Source organism: Rutilus rutilus (genome assembly GCF_951802725.1).
Source record: "Rutilus rutilus genome assembly, chromosome: 8".
Taxonomy (NCBI): Eukaryota; Metazoa; Chordata; class Actinopteri; order Cypriniformes; family Leuciscidae; genus Rutilus; species Rutilus rutilus.
In genome coordinates, this window is record NC_140222.1 from 33,700,955 (window position 1) to 33,717,953 (window position 16,999).

Consider the following 16,999-nt stretch of genomic DNA (forward strand, 5'->3'; position numbering starts at 1 on the left):
CGCAACTCTCCTGATTCACAGCAGTTAATGATATGGTACATTGCTGGTACATTGGCGTGATTGGTCGTTTGTGACGTAAACACCAGCGATTTCAAACCGTGTTTTTGAGACTGTCTTTGGTTCGCTGCAGTACCCTAAGTTTGGTACCCTAACCCTAACAACATTAAAAACTTGATTTTCACTACAGGGGGACTTTAACAGAAACCGTGCGAGAGTCATATTGAAAAGGAAATGTATATCCTAAAGGGAATTGTTTTCCTAAAGCTAAAAGTCATTTATGAGAAAACATTTACTTTTAGTGAAAATCGCACAACTTGCAACATGCAAATGATCCAAACGCTGTTTCATCGCCACAGTTTATTAGGTCTCGAACATAAAGATCATCCACATACAATGAGACACAAGGTTATTTGCTCCTCTGAATATCTGAGAATACTGAAGGCTCTAGGCAGCAACATTTTACATTCTCATGAAGCTCTAACATCCATTTTCAAGGACAGGCATATAACTTGTAGATCCCAACCTATCAGACTGGAGTAGAGCAAACAAACATTTAGTGATGAATCTTGTTGTGCTCTTCTGACTTCCGTCTGCAGATCTGCACAGCGGATCTAGGCTATGTTCTAAACATTTACACAATTTCTGTCTCTGCTCTTTGTTCTTCCAAAGGGAAAAGGGCAGATACAATTATTTTTCTTAAAAAAAAATATGATAAAAGCTATTAGCACTATTAATACAACAGATAATACAATGTAAACCCAGAACGAATGCGATGATGTCACCACATCTGAACCTGTTTTATCTCTTTGGTTTCCTTGATCAACTGGTTTGTTTTCTTTTTCTGTTGTTGATTCTGCAACAAAAAAGTAAAGAAAAACAACATTACTGAGCTGTGTTAAAGACAACAGATCTGTCTATAATTCTTATTCAAACATTACTAGTGAATGACACATTTTAATAATATTTTTAACAATGTTTCACACACCTTTGATGATCAGCTGTACAGTCGGTTGTTCAGATGAGTGTGTGATGTAGCAGATGTATTTTCCTGCATCAGCGTATTGAAGATTGTTGAGTTTGATGGAGAAGTTTCCTCTCTCATACTCCAATGGGAATGTTTCGGCTCTGTTCTTGTACTGATGGTCTTGTTCTGATACTGAATCTTCACCCTTGACTATATCATACACAAGCTTGCTGCCGTTGTGTCTCCAGTGTACATTAATGTCTTGAGGTTTCAGATCATGTTTAGTGGAAGAACACGGCAGGAGAACAGAACCACCAATAACAGCCTCTACTGTTTCCTGCAGAGACACTGAAACAACACAAACTGTAACTGTAAACACACAATTTATTCATTTATACATGTGGCATGCGGCACCTTTTTGTTTTGTGCTCACCTTCACTTATCAGGACTGAAAATACACAGATGAAGCAGCATCTGCAAACAGAAATAGAAGTAGAGCAGCTTTTAAAATAATTGTACAAAGCTTGCATACACAAACAATAATACAAATCATAAAAAAATCTCAATCATCAGCCAGAAGTCTTATGAAGAGCATGTAGCTGGAAATATCATCTGTTTAGTGAGCTCACTTCTTGGCAGCAACAATGTGCTGACATTCTTGCATTTTTTTTTTTTTTAGCAATACAAAAGTTGCTTATTAATCTAAACATTTGATTAGAACATCAGTATTTATCAGGTTATCCATTTGAACAGTTTTGAGGTTAAGTAATTATTTTTTGTTGGTATTTTAAATTAGATTTGGTTTTCTCCGAGCCAGAGTTTAGCTGAGAATGTGTCATGAGAACTATGCATGCAGTGAATGAAGAATCTGTAGTTGACCGTAACCCTTCTGCTAAAACATTGAATTCACTGTAAACCTACACAATTTACCGCTAACTACTAAGAAGTCAATGCTAACATGCTAAAATGCTAACAACTAAATCAATATAGTTACAGCAGATAAACCATGCAGAAACCCTTATAATAATAAATGAACCAATTCATGTTTAATGTATTAACAAACACATAAAAGATTTCCCTTTTAATTAGAGTTGATATAAAGCATTTGACAACCAAAACACTGCAGGCCAAACACGAACGCGATCAACAAGCTTCGAACACGGTAAACAAGAATCACATACCTGATCATCATGGTGGCCTAATATTATCAATATACAGTATGTTTTATTTGACTATATTGCATAGAAATATTTCTCAAATTTAAGTGAAATGCTTATTTTTTTAACAGCATGTATCGTAGCTCGTCAGCTTCCGCAGGCCATGTGTTCTACGTAGACGTAAGTGACGTCGACAGTAATCACGTGAACTGATCAGACATGCAGAGATATTCGTTCATCTTTCTTAAATTTTGAGAATTAATAAATCCCAACTGTTGTCATCATTTACTTACCCTCAAGTTGTTCTAAACCTGTATGAGTTTCTTTCTTCTGTTGAACACAAATGGAAGGTATGTTGAAGAATGTTGTTAATCAAACAGTCAACTGTTTGATTAACAACATTCTTAAAAATATCTTCATTTGTGTTCAACAGAAGAAAGAAACTCATACAGGTTTAGAACAACTTGACGGTAAGTGATGACAACATTTTCATTGTTGGGTCAACTATCCCTTTAAGATCCTCAATAAACAACATCACAAAATCTACACAGAGTATTGGGCTAGTTTCACTGAAAAATAATCAAGTTATATACATAATAATAAAAATAAGCTGAGCTGGTCTTTTCAGCAGACTGCTAGTTGTCCTTCCGTCTAATGTGACATTAGATCATATTAGTGAAATGAACAGCAGTGAATGAATTGAGTAAATGTACTCAGACTTACATGAGAATGAGATTGAAGCTTTTTTCTTAAACTCCTCTGGGAAAAAAAAAAAAATTCTGGATCCTGATCCTTAAGTGAAACATTTATCCGACTGATGTCTCATATATTCCTGCCATTGTGTCTTTAAAACATTTTGACTTAAAGTTTTTTTTTTTTTTTACTGAAAAAATAAAATAAAAAATAAAATGCAGAGCTTCCAACAACATCGTCATTCTGACCTACAGGGAAAAAAGAAAGAGAGAGAATTGAAAACAACAGGAAAATACAGCCTGAATTTTTTTAATTGGTTTCAAAAATGAATAAACAAACAGTTTATTTACAACAATAAATTACCTGTTTTCTTTTTCATATTTAGTCTCAATTCATAAAGATCTTCCTCACAGTTCCTTTCTCCTGTTTTCATCCTGACGGACTGAAGTGCTGAGAGACTGAAGCTGATATTCTCTGATGGGAGGAGAAACTAGTTGTCAGACTAGATGAGCTGGTTATTGGAACAAGTACAGTGTGTTTTGTGTTAAAAAAAAAAATATATATATATTTATATATATATATATAATATATATATATATTATAACTGTAACATCTTTATTTTGACCAACAGAGAAACTAAAAGAGAGAGAAAGTAGAAGTCCCAAACTCACAGCCTTGTTCGATCTTTGCTTGTTTAATCAGCATGTAGGTTTGGATGTGTGTTGCTTGTTTCAATTCAGTTGAACTTTTTTAATTCATTGGCACACCTACATCTACACCTACACCTACACACACACACACTACTACTGTGATAGATTCAAGTGGCTTTGGTAAAAAGCTTTACATCGCTAAAATTAAATTACAGGCGTACATGTTTACACACAATTTAAAGACAAAAAAAGTTTGACTAAGTAATATTCCAACCAGGAGAAGGAAAAAGGGGGAAAAGTACACCATAGTTTGTTTTATATAAATGTGACTCAGTGTTGATGTACCTGTTGGTTGTGCAGTTTGTGGTCCTGTTGAACTGGTTAAACTCTTGTCATGACATGGACGTCACAAACCTGAATGCCAGGTTTGCATTTCTCTTCTTTTTGACATATTCTTTTGCATTATATTACAGAATTTTGTATTTTGTTTTTGTAGTATATGGGGAAAAAATGCTTTTGTTGCCAATTGTCATCATACAGTTTCTGATGAAACACAAACAGCATTCAGTTTAATCAGTAGTTTGCAGAGAGTTGACCTGATGCCAGTATGACACGTTTCATTGACTATAAGGAGTGGTGTTGATGTGGAAACTCTGAGGACCAGGATGTTTGTCATACACACAAGTGAGAAGAGTGTTTATGATATCCTGGTGTATCAACAGTCCGAACAGCAAGGTGTCGTCACATTTAGAACATATAAAGACTCATATTGGCTTTATGCAGGAGACTTACTTAAAAAACTCAGATCAAGTCAGAATTCGCAAGAAATGGATTGGACAAGTATTTCATTCAAATATTTTGAGCAAATCAGAGGTGTGGAAATCATAATCAACTGGTGCGTTCATTTTTCTCCTTCACAAACTTTAGCTGACTCTGGCGGTAGATTGTTTCTGGTCTACTATAGGGTTTTGGCCAGACACATGAATGCAGTGAAGATGAACGTGTTACCTAGATTTTATTTCCAATTTTCATACTTAAATCCTTTGAGACTCTAAATCGACACATCTTTTATTTGGAACAAAGGGCCTATCAGAATTCACAGGGTAATCCTTCAGAAACCAAAGCTTTTGGGTGGGCTTGCCCTTCCTAATTTTTTATTTTACTTCTGCGCAGCAAATATACACACTACATTATTCTGGTTTCATTCTGGAGTCATTTTGGGCTCTGTGATTGGGTACCGGCTTGGGTTAGCGTTGAAGAGGGTTCCTGTTCCCCAGTCTGCAGTCTCGCACTGTCCTTATGGTAATCTCATCGTCCGGCAATCATCAAGAATCAGTTTCAAACCCATTTCGGCCTTCAGCATTAGCCGGTGATTTCACCAATTAATTGTAAGCCTCTATTTCCCCCTTCACCTAATGACAAAGCATTTAATACATGGCAGAGAGCAGGGATTTTGGTTGTCAATGACATCTGTATTTTATCATATTTTTCCCAGTTCCACACAGCTGATGCAAAAATTCTCCCTTTCTAATGTACTTTTTTATATAGATATTTGCAATTCCAAAACTTTGTTAAAAAATTATTTCCTGACTTTCCGAATCATATTCTTGAAGTAGCCCTACAAAAGGGGTGCATTGTACGGACTGATCTCTTCCATCTTTACCTCCTCTCTCTCCTTTATTAAACAGCAGTGGGAATCAGATCTTTGCCTTACATTTGAAGACGTGACTTGGAACCAGATCCTGTCCCATGTCCCTACATCTTCTATCTGTGCACGACACAGCTTCATTCAATTTAAATGTATTCACCGTGTTTATTGGACAAAAGTGAGGCGGGCAAAAATTTGTGATCCCTTTTGTGATCTTTGCCGTCAGGCCCCGGCTGATTTAATACACGGTTTGGTTATGCCCATCTATAACGTCTTTCTGGCTATCAATTTGTAATTGCTTCTCCTCAGTGTCAAGGAAACAGATGTCACTGGCCTACCCGGATATACTGCAAATGCTTTCGCTTTCCTAATTTTACAGACTAAATTTGGCATTCTCCTGTCATGAAACAAAATTGTCCTCCATCTTATGACGACTGTCTCCGAGATGCAATGAACTTCATTCTTTTGGAAAAAAATCAGGTGTACGATTAAAGGTAACACTGGTATAATTTCAGAGACCTGAGAACCCTTCGTTATCTTTTTTTTCTGGATGTGCTAGTACTACCTCTACATCCTGTCAATCTAAACATTAAGATGCCATCATGATCGTGGACCAAACCGGTGGTGACGTATGATTTTGTGTGCATGTGTCTAAACACCTCTATATAATTAATATTTGTAAATTGTAAAATTAGGCTTTTTTCCCTTTCTTTCTTTGTGTTTGGGGTTATGGGTACAGGATGGGAATAATATATCTCACTGTTTGCTTGTACATGTATCATGTTATTGTGTTTCATAAACAGATTAAGCAAAAAATAAAATAAATAGCCACATCAACTGAAAGAGCTTGATTTATAATAGTGTCCACATATTTCAGGGGGATCACTTCCTGATCAAAGTAGATGTGGGACACGGAGAACTTCTCAGATAATGGGCTGAAACTGTTTTACAAACTACACAAAATGTTTGAATAAAGAATGGTTTGGTTTCAGTTCAACATTGACCCCAATGTGCTTTACAGCAACCCTGCAAACTTTTCACTTACAACCCCATCCTTTTTCTTACATTGACACACCACTCAGCTAGGAAAAGCTTGGAAGGTTAAGAAACATAGTGGAAATAAAGTGTAAGCCTAATTCGTCACAATTCTGTGAGGATTCTAAAGGAACTGAATCAGGCAGTGTCGGCAGGTTCAGTTGTGGCAAATGTGTTGTTTCTGTAACCAGGGGCGCTGCTAAGGATTTTGGGCCCCATGAAAAGAATCTTGACAGGGCCCCCAACACAGCTGAGACTTTTTTCATATTAATTTACATAAAATCATGGTTTATGGTATTTTGACTATCATTCTCATATATTTAAGTCAATCAGACAATTGAACATCCCATGTCCACACCCGTAATTTGTCCTCTGTAATACTGCACTACTTCAGTACTGTAATGTATATACTGTGCATAGCTGTACATGTGTCATATAGTGTATTCACATATATTTATATTGTATGTATGTGAGGCAAAGCCGTGCACCTGCTGCACCCTGCTCTATCGAAACGTGCTAACTTGTCGAAAAATGCTACCGTAGAGACCTGGGGCCTCATGTACAAAGCGTGCGTACGCACAGAAAAGTGCCGAAGGCTACGATCATTGTCACGGGCGGTCCACTAACAATTTAGGCCTACTTAAAAACCCACCTTTTCTTGTGAAATATTGGGTAACATACTGTCGACCCTTTGCCTCTTTCCAGGGTTTCCCCAGGTTTGATCACCCCAAATTTAAGACTTTTTTAAGACCTTTTTAAGACCACTTTAATGAAAATTAAGACCTACATCGTAAAACACCAGATCAAATCCTAATAATGACTATTACTAACAAATGTTTTAATTAAAAATACATTTATTATAAAAAAACTCATTCAACAACACACTGCAAAGTGATGTTTTTGGTAAATATCAAACATTCATAACAATAAACAGATAAACTAACTTTTCAAATCGTCTTAGTAAAGTTTCTCAGCATTCAAATTGCTTCAACCATTGCTTCAGAGGGGTAGACAGATAGGTAAGAGAGATATAGATAGTAGGGGTGTAACGTTCACAAAATTCACGGTTCGGTTCAATACGATACACTTGTGTCACGGTTTGGTACGTTTTCGATACAGCAAAAATAAATAAATGAATACATTTTTTATTATTATTATTCTATTTATTAAAACTAATACACTTTGACCAATGATGGAGCTATAATAGACTCTTCTTAGGAGCATAAACAAAACAGCTCCTTGGAAAAAAATGAAATGTAACCTAATATTGTAGTAGTTATAAACAAAGGTCTATTTTTAGGTCAGATTAACATTTGAGGGCAGCAATTGTATTCATAATGTCAAAATAAAACCGACGTAATGTTACTTGAAGCCATTATAGCCTACTATTCCTGCCAAACTTCCATGGTTGCAGTTAGTGTTACTACAGTAAATCCATGGTGAATGTTGCTGATCTGTGGACACTGTTTCTTCCTGGCTTCCACGCGCTGTTTGATCCGTTAAAAACGGAGAAATGTGAATGTTTTTCACTAGATCTCACAGCGATGTTATTACTTCTGTGGCGAATTCAAATGATTTATTTACTGGATCTCTTATTACCGCTGTGTAACAGTGTCGCTTGATCAAGATCGCTCGCGCTGCACTGGTCCAAACTGATAAACGGTCCTTCAACCACACAATAACGAGTAGCCCAGTTTCGTTCCGCTTACATTACGTTTGCACATTTGATGTTGGACAATGTTGTGGTCGCGCCGGCGGTTCTATGATACTTCATCACACCGGCGCTATAAGTGAAGTCAAGCTGTTTGTGGTGCCTGGATACAATTTGGGCGGACTGAACCATTTTATGATAATCGAGAGGGGGAGAGGGGCCCACGGACGTTTGTGTTTCCTAAACAAATACATTTTTTAAATAGAATAGAATAGCAAATAGAATAATTTAAAGTTAATAATTTTTACTATCAAATATTTTTTTTAGCACCACAATTTTATTGGGGGCTTCTCTGGGCCCCCTCTTAGTCATGGGCCCCGAGAATCGTCATCGTTTACCCCCCCTTTACAGCGCCCCAGTCTGTAACTGAAACAAAGTGCTTAAGTTGTAAGTTTCTAACGTAACTGAAACGAGAGTTACGTATGTAACTGCGGTTCTATGAGTTCTGGATGACCGCCAGAGGCAGTGCTTCACACTGGATACTATCTCTCGTTGCAAATGCATAGGTCGAGTCTAATACAAACAATGTCCCTCGTGACCAGGATGACTCGGGGTGCTCCCCTATTTAACCCCGTGACTTCCTGCAGACTGTCCCTACGGAATCTTCTCGCCTGACTCCGAGTGACAGAAAGCTCTGGCGGTCATCCAGAACTCATAGAACCGCAGTTACATACGTAACTCTCGTTCTATTTCGTTCTTCCTGACCGCCAGAGGCAGTGCTTCACACTGGATGACTTATACAACAAGGTCACGAGGAGGTCCAACTCACCCTTAAGAGGAAGTTGAGGGTCCTGACAGGACAGCTGTTCCAATATTACCGGAAGCAGCCACATTGACCCTGTAGTATCTGGCAAATGTATTTGTTGATGACCACGTAGCTGCTGCACAGATGTCACTTAGAAGGACCCCTTTTAATGCAGCCCAAGACGTTGATATGCCTCTTGTCGAATGGCATCTCACCCCCAAAGGCACTGGATATTTATTAGATGTGTAGGCGTGGGTGATAACCTCAACTACCCAGTGCGACAATCTCTGCTTTGAGAGGGGCTGACCTCTTTTTGGGCCCCCGTGACAGAGAAAAAGTTGGTCTGATTGTCGAAAAACTTCTGTGGCCCTCAGATAGGCCCGGAGAGCTCTTACTGGGCACAGCAGTGTGCTTCCACTTTCTTCCAGCGTGTTTGACATCGGAGGATTAAACACTGCCAGCTCAATAGCCTGGTTCCTAAAAAGGGCAGAAAGCCGCTTGGGGAGAAATGCTGGGTTGGGCCATAACGTCACAACTGAGCCATCTGCGTTCCAACGCATACAGGATGTGTTAACTGATAACGCGTGAAGTTCACTCACCCGCTTAGCTGAAGCAATGGCCAAGAGAAACGCTGCCTTCAATGAGATCCACTTCAGATCGCTCTGCTCTAGAGGTTCAAACGGGGGCAATGTAAGAGACTTTAAGACTAGGCCCAGGTCCCATAAAGAAACCCTAATGGCCTGAGGGGGGCGCAGTCGCTGAGCACCTCTAAGAAACTGAGTAACCAAGGCATGAGAACCCAATTGCTGACCATCTATTCTTACGTGATGTGCTGAAATTGCAGCCACATAAACTCTTAAAGTAGCAGCTGCTCTATTCTTTTCTAATAGTGACTGCAGAAAACGTAAAATCAGAGGAACAGGGCAGTGCTCTGGGACCACTGCTTGCTCCCTACACCAATCAGAGAAAAGCTTCCATCGATAGGCATAAGCACTCCTGGTGGAAGGTGCTCTAGAGTTCAATATGGTGTTCTGGACCCCTTGATCGCAGGCTCCAAAGAGTGGTTCCGGCCCCTCAGAGGCCACACACAAAGCTGCAGGCGGTCTGGATTCGGGTGCCAAATCTGACCCTCCAACTGCTGGAGGAGATCCTTTCTCCTGGGAAGAGTCCAAGGATCCCCGTCTAGGAGCCTGTACATCACTGGAAACCAAGGTCTCCCCGGCCAGTTTGGCGCCACTAGCAGGAGCCTGTGGTGCTCTTGAAGAACCCTGTGAACAGTCACCCCGATCATCGGTATCGGGGGAAAGGCATAGAGTAACCGATCTGGCCAGGCGTGGGCTAGAGCATCCTGCCCCAGCGGACTGGATTCCTCTGCTAGTGAGAACCAGAGACGGCAGTGGGTCGTTGTCGCCGAGGCAAATAGGTCCACTTCTGCCCTGCCAAACCGCTGCCATATCATCTCTACCACTTCTGGGTTGAGCCTCCACTCCGTTGATGGAATTCTGTGGCGCGACAACAAATCTGGAACCACGTTTAATACCCCTGGAATATGCATTGCTCTGATACTTGCCAAGCGAGGGAAGGCCCAAGTCAGCAGTTCCTGCGATACTTGAAGGGATTGGCTGGACCTTGTGCCCCCTTGATGGTTGATGTGATAAACCACCGATTTGTTGTCCGACCTGACGAGAATATGCCTGCCCTTCAAAAACGGAGCGAGGTGCTTCAGAGCTCGCAGAACTGCACGAAGTTCCAGGGTATTTATATTCTCGCCCTCTTCCCGAGGACCCCATTGTCCTGTGACTGCTCTGTGTTGCCAGACTGCCCCCCAGCCAGTAAGGGACGCATCGGTCTGGACTATCTCCCTTCGAGAAGGAATCATGCCCAGAACAACCCCCTTGGTCAGATACAATCTGCTTCTCCAAGACTTCAGGGCCAGAAGGCATCGCTGTGTCACCTTGATCAACCTGTTCTTGTGCCAACTGGGGTTCAAGTGGAGACTGTTCACCCATCTTTGAAAGGGGCGTAGTGAAAGGAGGCCCAATGGTATGACTGCCGCTGCTGCCGCCAACATACCTGTGAGCCTGAGGAAGCACCTGAATGGAAGTCTGGCATGCCTCCGAAACCGTTGAAGGAGTAGTAGTATATTGTCCACTCGTTGTTCTGATGGAGTGGCTTTCATTGACTGTGAGTCCAGCGCGAGACCTAGGAACCCCACAGATTGACTTGGAATTAATCGGCTCTTGCTGAAATTCACAGAAAGGCCCAGTCGAGTAATATGTGCGAGCAGCTGTGTGATTTCTAACACTGCCTGCTCCTGAGAGTGGGAGCAAAGCAGCCAGTCGTCCAAGTATGGAAGCACCTGTAGCCCTGTGGCTTGGATTGGAGCCAGTGCGGCCGCCATGCACCTCGTGAAGACTCGTGGCGATAGAGAAAGGCCGAATGGGAGGACACGGAATTGATAGACCTGGTCCTGGAATGCAAATCGGAGGAACGGCCTGTGTTGAGGAGCAATTGGAATATGGAAGTAAGCATCCTTTAGGTCTACCGTAGTAAACCAGTGCTGCTGCTTGACCGCCTGAAGAACATCGGTTATGCGCAACATTCGAAATGGCAAGATCTTCAGGAACTTGTTGAGGCCGCGAAGGTCGAGTATGGGCCTTACACCGCCATCCTTCTTTGGAATGAGGAAGTAAATGGAGAAAAACCCACCTAGCCGTTCTGACCAATCTACTGGTTCGATGGCACCTTTCTCTAGGAGTTTTGCTATTTCTTGTTTTAAGGCAAGTGAACTGTTGGGGTCTGAGACTACGGTCATCCTGACCCCTTTGAAAGCGGGCGGCCGCCGTCGGAACTGCAGCTTGTACCCCTGGGTTAGTGTTGCTATAACCCATGGGTCGGAAGTTGTTGTTTCCCAGTAACTGAGCTGCTGATAAGAAAACCGTCCGACGGCCGGCCGCTGACCTTCAGGACCTACGTCCATGGCCTCTAGCATCCCTGGTGGGCCGTTGGCCAGGTGCTCTACCCCTAGGAGCCTGAAATACTTGCTGACCCCGAGCCCGGGGCCGCGGAGTAGAATTTTCTACACGTGGTGATCTCGGAGGCTGGCCCCTGTGAAGAGCACCTGGGCGTGTTGAAAACGTAGAGCGTGGCAGTTCATACCCCCTAGAAGGCTGTCGGTAATTTACGTGAGCCTGTGGAACTCTCCTCAGGTCAGCAAACTGCTGCCTGGTCTGATTCACCTGGACACTACGCTCCAGCGTCTCCTGTGCAGCTGGCCCAAAGAGTTGCCCTGGAACTACAGGAAGGTCCCTTAGTGTTCTCCTACATGCCTCAGACAGAGGTGATTGTGCAAGCCAGACTTGGCGGCGTGCTTGTGTGAGCGTTGACATAAGCCTTCCCAGCTCTCTTGTCATGAATGCCACTGCCTGAAGGGAGGCATCACTTAAGTTTTGGTTAAAAGGATCACTCCCTGATGATTGAAGGGACTGAGACAGGGCCAACATGAGATGGGAGAGAGAATTGCCAATGCGACCCATTCGTGCTGCCGTGTTATATGCCTGGATAAGATGATCATCTGTAATCCTGCATTGTGGCCGGGGGCATCGAACATTAGGCCTCAATACCTCCTCTGGGGAAAGAACAAACGAGGCAATAAAAGGATCAACCTTAGGCATCTGACCCAAGCCATAAGTGTCTGCATCCTGCATCGCAGCCAATGCCCTGTTTGCACTAGTGGGGTGCATAAGAGACCTAGGGTTAGCCCAGCATCTTTGCAACTCCTCGATATAATCCTTTGATGGTGGAATTGTAAGAGGAGAGGGATGCGCTGAACCTCTGAAAAAAGCACTAGAAGAGGTTGCCACCGCCGGGGCTGTGTCAAGACCCAAGCGAGCCAATGCAGCCTGAAGAGCTTGCTTCACCAGCTCTTGCTCTGACTGTGGACCTTCTGCCGATCCATGACCAGCTTCCTGTGAGCCATCATGGGAGAATTGGGATTGATGATCAGATATAACCTCCATTTCTCCATCATCATCATCATAGAACTGGCTCTGAGAAGCCGCCATTGAAAGGACATCCTCCTCCCCAATGGGTGACTCCTTAGCAGGGCTTTCGACTGAGGATACTAGTCTCTCGCTCGGTTGCAACTTCATAAGCAAAGACTTGATCTGAGCAAACTCAGCCGTCAGCACATCCACCTTCTTCCCTAAAGGGTCTTCCTTGGGTCTTTTACCAGCGGAAGCACTGGTTGATTCAGTATTTTTACGCTTACTTGTTGTTTTACTTGGTGGAGGTGGTGGTATCGACTCTCCCAAAAGCCCTTCCACCATGGTTACCCTTGAAGTCCTCCTCTCCCAAGACATGACGCTACAGTTCATGCAAGCGTCTTCTGTAAGGCCCTGTTTAAGGTGTTCTAGGCCTAAACAGGAAGGGCAGCAGTCATGCCCATCATCCGCCTGGAGAACAGCCATGCACAATGTGCAAGTATGAGGTAACTTTTCCATTCTGGTTCCGGAAGATATTTAGTAGGTCGAGCGGAAACACTCTGACTGTCACTGTCCCAAGCAAGCCTTGCCAGAAAACTTACTAGAGAGAAATAATTTCTATACAATATATTATACACACACCATTGTAGTGTACATGTAATATATAACAATCCTATATTATAATTAATGCATGTATATTTATATATATACACGAGGCCCAAGCTTATAATAATTTTTTTTTTTTTTTTTTACAACTGCTAGCTCATTCAATGACACAGTAGATGAGTATTGTACCTATTAGTCTAGATATCAATCGCTATACAGAGCGCACACACTCCGAGCGTGGTCTTAACTAACTTAACTTACAGCTGCAAGTTATTATGGTCTTTTCAACGAGCGAAAACACTCTGTCCAGCGACCAACACAATGCCAGGAAAACGAGAACGAACCCCAGCATAAATGTAAACAAACTCACCTGCTTTATTATCAATGCAATCCCAACGAATCCGTTGCAGCCTCTGGAGGACGCGCAATCGCGAGACACCAACAATGCTTCCTGTTGCGAGGCTGTGTAGAACGGATTCCAGGTTTTTTTTTTTTTTTTTTTTTACATAATCTACGACCTACATACATGCACGCGAGAAGATTATAGGGACAGTCTGCAGGAAGTCACGGGGTTAAATAGGGGAGCACCCCGAGTCATCCTGGTCACGAGGGACATTGTTTGTATTAGACTCGACCTATGCATTTGCAACGAGAGATAGTATCCAGTGTGAAGCACTGCCTCTGGCGGTCAGGAAGAACGAAATAGAACTGGCTGTGGAGTTTTAAAAATTCTGCAAAGATTCTCAAGTAACCAAATTAAGTTTAAGCCGTTTGGTGCAAGAATTCTATTGATTAAAGCAGTCTATTGATCCAGACTATCAATCGGCAGTCGATAAAAGCATTACAAGGGAAGGAGAATTTGTACCTGTGGGTCCATTTCTCCATTTTTTAATTTTATTTTGGAAGACCTACAGTTATGCAAATCATACAAATATAAAACAAAACATGTTTTCACTCAAAAGTTAGCACAAAAAAAAAAGGTAGCTTGCGTCACTTGCGTCTGGCGTCATCCAAGGACGTGCATGCTTTGTTGACATATGGAAGATATGTTTGTGACAAATAATTGAGAGTTGTTTGGAAAATGTAGTACTTAAAATTTAAAGAGATGGAAATTGAGGGATGTAGACAGGGATAATAGATCTTAATGGATAAAACAACGGCGCTGCGCACTCAGCTGCTCATAAACATGGCTGCTATAAATTTGACCTGCCACAAGATGGCGCTGTTTTTGACACTCTTGATGCTTCAAATCTTTTACATTTACATTTACATTTACATTTAGTCATTTAGCAGACGCTTTTATCCAAAGCGACTTACAAATTAGGACTAAATAAAGCGAGTCATCATGAAGAGGCAAAAACAACAACAACGCAAGAAGTGCTCAGAATACAAAGTTCAGGCATTATTCAGAGTAGCATAAGTCTGATAAGTGATGTTTCAAAGGAAATTTTTTTTTATTATTATTATTTTTTTTATTAGATTAAGTGCTCACGGAAGAGATGGGTTTTCAGCTGTTTTTTGAATGTTGCCAGTGATTCTGCATTCCGGATGAGGCCGGGGAGAGCGTTCCACCAGCATGGAGCTGTGAATGAGAATGTTCTGGAAAGTGATTTTGTGGCTCTCTGTGATGGAACCACGAGACGTCGCTCGTTGATCGATCGTAGGCGTCTGGTAGGGATGTAGACTCGTAGGAGTGAGTGAAAATAGTAGGGAGCTGAGCCTGTGATAGATCTGTAAGCAAGCGTCAATGCCTTGAACTTGATGCGAGCAGCGAGAGGTAGCCAGTGCAGAGAGATGAACAGAGGAGTGACGTGGGCCCTCTTGGGCTCGTTGAAGACAAGACGAGCTGCAGCATTTTGGATCATCTGTAGAGGTTTTGTTGCACATGCTGGAAGTCCGGCCAAAAGAGCATTACAGTAGTCAAGCCTAGAGATGACCAGGGCCTGGACGAGAAGTTGTGTTGCATGCTCAGTTAGGAAAGGCCTGATCTTCCTGATGTTGTGCAGTGCAAACCTGCATGATCGAGCTGTCTTTGAAATGTGATCTGTGAAGGACAGCTGGTCATCAAGCGTTACTCCGAGATTTCTGACCGACCTTGATGGGGTGATTGATGATGACTCTAGCTGGATGGTGAAGTCGTGTTGTATAGACGGATTGGCAGGGAGGATGAGAAGCTCAGTCTTTGCCAGGTTGAGCTGCAGGTGATGTTCCTTCATCCAAGTGGAGATGTCCGCCAGACAGCTTGAGACCCGTGCAGCTACTGTGGGATCATCTGGTTGAAACGAGAGGAAGAGCTGTGTGTCATCAGCATAGCAGTGGTAGGAGAAGCTGTGTGCCTGTATGATGTGTCCCAGTGATGTATTGTAGATGGAGAAGAGGAGGGGACCAAGAACTGAACCCTGGGGAACCCCTGTGGTCAGTTGATGTGCTCTGGATACCTCACCTCTCCATGCGACCTTGAAGGACCTACCTGTGAGATAGGACTCAAACCAGTGGAGTGAAGTTCCTGTGATGCCCAGTGATGAGAGGCTGGACATAAGGATATGATGATTCACAGTGTCGAAGGCAGCAGACAGATCCAGGAGAATGAGGACTGAGGACTTGGAAGCAGCTTTAGCGATCCGTAGGGCTTCTGTGACTGACAGTAATGCAGTTTCTGTTGAATGCCCTTTCTTGAAGCCAGATTGGTTGACATCCAGCTGGTTGTTTAGAGACAAAAAGGATGTTATTTGGTTGAAAACAGCTCTTTCAAGTGTCTTCGCAATGAATGGTAGGAGAGAGATAGGTCTGTAATTCTCTACAGATGATGTGTTTAGTGTTGGTTTTTTAAGCAGTGGAGTGACCCGAGCCTGCTTGAATGCTGTAGGGAAGGTGCCAGTATGGAGGGATGAGTTGATTATGTGTGTGAGTGATGGTAGAAGTGTCGGAGCGATGGCTTGTAGAAGGTGTGAGGGGATGGGGTCTAGAGGGCAGGTGGTAGGATGACTGGAGAGGAGAAGTGTAGATACTTCTTCCTCGGTTAGCGAGGAGAAGGAGAACAGTGGGATATTGGCTGTGGAAGCGGTCAGTCTGGGTTCCTGTGTGTGTGGAGCTGAAAACTGACTGCTGATAGATGTTGTTTTGTTGGTGAAGAAGTTCGCAAAATCGTCAGCAGTTAAGGAGGAGGAGGGTGGTGGTGGAGGTGGGCAGAGGAGAGAGTTGAATGTCTTGAAGAGTGAACGTGTGTTGGAGGAGCTGTTGATCTTGTTGTGGAAGTATGAAGATTTTGCAGCATGAACATCCACAGAAAAGGAAGAGAGGAGAGATTGATACATACTCAGGTCAGATGCGTCTTTTGATTTGTGCCATTTCCTCTCCGCTGCCCTAAGTTCAGTCCGGTGTTCCCGAAGAACCTCAGATAACCAGGGGTTAGGGGGAGTAGCACGTGCTGGCCTGGAGGACAGAGGGCAGATAATGTCTAGAGAAGAGGTAACGGCCCATTCACACCGGACGCCGAAGCGACGCCGAAGCGGCGCGGAACGGAGGCCGCTTCCTTTCGGCGCCCATGTTAACCTATGGTGTCGTTCACACCAGACGCGGTGCGCCGCGGCTCGTCGCGGCCGGCCCGCGCCGTGAAGCGCCAGTTTCGGCGTCTGGTCTATTTTTTTCGCGAGCCGCGAGTGATCCGCGTCCATTCCGGCAGGAAGTCACACCAAGAAACACGAGACATCCGGTCAATTGTCAAAATATAAGCAATTTTCAAATTAAAATACCGCGAGTATTAACAAAAAGTATTAATACAAGAAGTGTACAAACTTCTTGGTTACA

General features: G+C 42.8%; 1 long non-coding RNA gene across 1 annotated transcript; it reads right to left on the minus strand.

Moving 5' to 3' along the window:
* Positions 1 to 327: 327 nt before the first annotated feature.
* Positions 328 to 3,259, minus strand: LOC311295529. Its single transcript, XR_014628344.1, has 5 exons — positions 3,178 to 3,259; positions 2,845 to 3,062; positions 1,398 to 1,438; positions 986 to 1,312; positions 328 to 853 (listed from the first exon to the last, which is right to left on the minus strand). It is a non-coding gene; the product is annotated as an uncharacterized lncRNA (long non-coding RNA).
* Between the last annotated feature and the right edge of the window lie 13,740 nt (positions 3,260 to 16,999).